This window comes from Mastomys coucha, unplaced genomic scaffold (genome assembly GCF_008632895.1).
Source record: "Mastomys coucha isolate ucsf_1 unplaced genomic scaffold, UCSF_Mcou_1 pScaffold14, whole genome shotgun sequence".
In the NCBI taxonomy this organism is placed as follows: domain Eukaryota; kingdom Metazoa; phylum Chordata; class Mammalia; order Rodentia; family Muridae; genus Mastomys; species Mastomys coucha.
The window spans coordinates 39207447-39212179 of NW_022196896.1; the positions used below are offsets into that span (position 1 = coordinate 39207447).

Consider the following 4733-nt stretch of genomic DNA (forward strand, 5'->3'; position numbering starts at 1 on the left):
CTATTCTTTAGAGGGTCTCATGTGTATTGCCCAACCTAGTCTCCAATTTGAGATCTTTCTGCCTGGCCTCTCATACTGGAATTAAATTCTAAAGTGAAAGAAATACCTTACTTCCACTTGTAAATATTCTCTACCTCAGAGCAGTAATTGTTGTTGTGGGTACCCCTTTTACTTCACCTACATTTTTTCTAGTGCTGTGATAAAATCCAGGGCGGGTCACTGCATGCCAGGCAATCACTTTATCATTAAGCTACATCCTGTGTCCTAAATTGAACTTCTTTTAAAATGATTATTTATCCTCTTTAAGTAAAAAGGAAAGTTGTCCAATGCTCTTATTTCATAGGTGGAGAAATTATAAATTGCAGAGTTAATCCAGGCTTTCCAGGTTCAGCTGACAACAGAGCCAGGTCTCCTGCTCCTCACAATATCTGATAGTTTCACATCAGAACACATGCTGTGACATCCGAGTTACACACAGAGGATACAGACACCTTCCATGGCCCAGAGCTAGATATTGTATGTCACACCAGGAAACACAGTATGATGCAGTGTTTTCCAGTGCAGAGACACAGTTCTCACAGTCCACATATTAACTTCAAGACTCACTGAAAAAGCAACCTTTCAGTATTTTGTAAAATAAAGTTAAGGCAAGGTGCATTCATGGGGACCTACATTTGATTCCTAGCACCACAAAAATAAATTATAAATAAAAATGAAGTCAGATTTGCATGGTGTGTGTGTGTGTATGTGTGTGTGTGTGTGTGTGTGTGTGTAGGCAGTTAACAGCAGATGGTGGACGTGGGGGTGGGAGGGTGGGCACTCATGAGGCTCCATCTCTCTTTGAGGATCTATTGGCACACAACACAGGCTGGCTATGTAATGGAGCAGCTTCATGTGTACATTAGTGATGCTGTGTATAACGCTACATATTCCCAACTATGATCATGGTTAAGCAAGAAAACCAATCTCTGTTCTATGTTAAAAGATGGAGAAAGGAACAAAATATGGACATTAAAGGAAATCTGAAATTCAAATTCTCCTGCTCTAATCTCCATTAAAGAACGTGAATAATCTTATGAGAAGGAGGAAAGGAAAGGAAAATTTTTCAGGTCACCAAAATTTAATTTAACCAAATTACAGTACTTAATACTGCAACAAATTGAAGTGTATTCTTAGCCAGGCATGGGGAGCATGCCTGTAATTCAAGTATTCAGGAGGTGAGCACAGAAGGGCCAGGGCTGCAAGGCCAGCCTTGGCTAATGAGCTGACTAATGAGACCATAAAAAAGCATTTAAAAACATAAAAAGGAAAAAAATATGTGAACTTAACTATTGACACACTATGTTTGCACATATAAATATTTGATAGAATATTTTTCAAATACTCATAGCTTATTACTTGGAATTATTTTATAATGTAGGTGATTTCTAAGACCCATCTGTGGCTATTCATGGTAGTTTTCACATTGGTGATTTTGAGGGGAACTCCCCAGCTTTGTTTTACATTTTAACATCTTAAAAAGTATAAAATAAAGCACATATTCTAAAAAACAAAACAAAACAAAACAAACAAACAAACAAAAAACCAAAAAACCACAGCAATTGGTGTTAGAAATTGGGAGAGTGTATTCTTCTCCAGTGGTGTAACCATTGCTAAGGTGCCCATGCTCCTGTAGATAACCCCTCACCTATGTCCTGTAATCAAGTGGAACAAACGTATGGGTCCAGGAAAACAAGAAGACACAAAAGTAGAAGAGGGACTGACTAGCTAGGAAGAGAAAGGGGCAAAGGGGAGTGGATGTGCCCAAATTACATTACGTGCCTTCATGACAAGGTACCACACTATTGTGTAGGATATATGATGCTTAAAAAAACACTTAAAAATAAAACAAGTGACTTTCATTAGTGATACTGCTTGTCGTCTAGCCTCTTGAGAGGATGAGGCAGGAGGATTGCTGGAGTCCAGGTGTTTGAGGGCAGGCAGGTGAAGACCTGTCTTAACTACATAAAACAAGGACAGTCCTAGTTCAAAGGGACAGTATGGGAGTGCATGCAGGGTGTCTCCCTGTGGTGTGCATGCAGGGTGTCTCCCTGTGGAGTGCATGCAGGGTGTCTCCCTGTGGAGTGCATGCAGGGTGTCTCCCTGTGGTGTGCATGCAGGGTGTCTCCCTGTGGAGTGCATGCAGGGTGTCTCCCTGTGGTGTGCAGGTGGCGTGCTCCTAGTGCAGCTGTGAGTACAGGGCAACACAAACTTAACACAGTTTAAGTTTCTCATTTTTTGTAATTTGACTGTGTGGTTCTCAAGTGTGAGCTTTGTAAAGCACAATACCATGTTGCAATATTAAAAGTTTGGCCATGGGCTGGCGAGATGGCTCAGCAGTTAAGAGCGCTGACTGCTCTTCCAAAGGTTCTGAGTTCAAATCCTAGCAAGCACATGGTGGCTCACAACCACCCACAATGAGATCTGATGCCCTCTTCTGGTGTGTCTGAAGACAGCTACAGTATACTTACATATAATCAATAAATAAATCTTTAAAAAAAAAAGTTGTCCATGTCGGTAAATGTTCTGGAGTGTCTGACATAGGTCAGAATATTTGTTGCAGTCATCATTATGAGTCTATTGCTGTTGTATTCACAGAGGCTTCACTGTTTGAACTTGAAAGCTACAGGACTATTAAATAGGGGACATGTTATCAAATATAATTACCTTATAGTTACATAATATAGTTATATAATTACTTATAGTTATAAGTTATATGTTATCCATAAGCACATGGCAACCTGTTTTTCCTGTCACCCTAAAAACACAAGATACTTAACTGACAACTATCCTTGTTTCTCAAATTGTGCCTAATAAATTTGAACTAAAGAGGTAATTAAAAGTCCAATGTTAGAATGCACTATGTATTGTTTCATTGTATCTAGAATTATATCAAATAAACATTTCAATTTGTATAATATCCTATGGCTATGAGTTCAGTGCTTAGAAGGAAAATGAATTTGATACATGACAAATGTGTCCTGATACATAAGCATACTTCCTACTACCCAGACAATATAAATTGCTCATAATATGCAAATCTAAAGGGACAGGGTGCCCTTCAGTCTTCCGAGTGTAAACTATAGGCCCTTTAGAACAAAAGGGCCTCCTGAAGTTTTACTACATAGATTTCGGAAATGTGTATATACTGTTATTACTTTGTAACAAAATTTGAAATTGGTTTTCATAATGCCATAGATCTATACATAAGCTTAAAATATAAAACAGTAAAAGTAGATTTAAGCTTAACATGATTGATAATAAACCTAGTATCTCTGAAGTGGATACAGGAAAATCCCAGAGCTCAAGGCCAACCACAGCTACATAGGCCAGTCTGAAATACATGAAACTCAGTTTCAAAAAACCAAAGAAAATAAGTTCTCTCTCTCTCTCTCTCTCTCTCTCTCTCTCTCTCTGTGTGTGTGTGTGTGTGTGTGTGTGTGTGTGTGTGTGTGTGTGTTGTGGCTCAATGGTGTTTAGCATTCACCAAGTCCTGGATTCATCCCAGTACTAGGAAGAAAAAAACAAAACCAGATCAAGCAAACAAACCTCCGAAAAGCTCTACTTTTCTTTCTCTACATTGCCTTTACTTTGGACGTTGCTGTGGATGTGTTCCTGGTTTTGTTACAAATGTCCATACACCTAAAAAGCAGAGTTCTTTTTTCTCCCGGTTCTGCATGTCACCAGTGTCAGTATTCTGGCTCCAGCCTCCCTTCTGCTTACCCTTTTGTTTTGGAGAGCCATCTGGTTTACCAGACACAGCTGTAGACCGTTACGTTGCTGTGGCTTATTTTTCCTGATGGACTCGGGTCTTTCTGTGTTTTGGTTTTCTGCTTCTTGTCTATGTTGTCTTTAGAACAAGGTTTAATCTAGGGCTGCACATTGTAATGTCACTGTGTGCAGCCAAATTGTTCTTCAGTGGGGCTTTGACATTTAGTGGTAGTGGCAGAGTCCCCATAGATACAGCTAAAGCTCTGATATCAGCATATCAGCAGTCTTTTGGTTTTTATTTTTTTTTTTAGATTTAATTTATTATGTAGAGTGTTCTGCCTGCATGTATGCCTACATGTCAGAAGAGGGCATCAGATCCCATTACAGATGGTTATGAACCACCATGTGGTTGTCTGAATTTGAACTCAGGACTTCTGGAAGAGCAGACAGTACTCTTATTCTCCAGCCCAATTTTCTTTTTTCCTTCACTTTCTTTCTCTCTCTCTCTCTCTCTCTCTCTCTCTCTCTCTCTCTCTCTCTCTCTCTCTTTCTTTTTTCAAGATAGGGTTTCTCTGTGTAGCCCTGGCTGTCCTGGAACTCACTCTGTAGACCAGGCTGACCTCAAACTCAGAAATCCTCCTGCCCCTGCCTCCTGAGTGCTGGGATTAAAAGTGTGCGCCACCACCGCCTGGCCAGCCCAATATGTTTAAGATGGGTTTTAATGCACCACTCTTGACACACCAGAGTGAAGCATTTCCTTCTTGGCTTTTCAGAATTCCTTTTATGTGCTAATTGATCTTTCTGTATCTTATTCTTTATTCCTATTGGGCTGTGATTTGATAGGTAAGTTTTAGAACTTATGCACATTCCCATTAGATAATAACTTCTGTCATTGATTGTGTGTGCTATCTTTTCCCAGCCCGGGCTTGTCTTTGCTATTTTCTTGTTTCATTTGTTTTTGACAGTGAAAACATTGTTTTTTT

General features: G+C 39.6%; 1 protein-coding gene across 6 annotated transcripts in view; it reads right to left on the reverse strand.

Annotated features, from left to right (window-relative positions):
* Positions 1-4733, reverse strand: part of Ppp1r42 (protein phosphatase 1 regulatory subunit 42) — a 40529-nt gene that overhangs the window by 34093 nt on the left and 1703 nt on the right. Inside the window, exon 2 of one of the 6 annotated variants that reach the window (XM_031366840.1) lies at positions 2511-2670. The exons of 4 other annotated variants lie outside the window; for them this stretch is intronic. The gene's annotated coding sequence lies outside the window, so the exon portion shown is untranslated. Of the gene's footprint in view, positions 1-2510; positions 2671-3762; positions 3985-4733 lie in introns of those variants that run through there. One more of the 6 variants, XM_031366842.1, reaches the window with a different exon arrangement.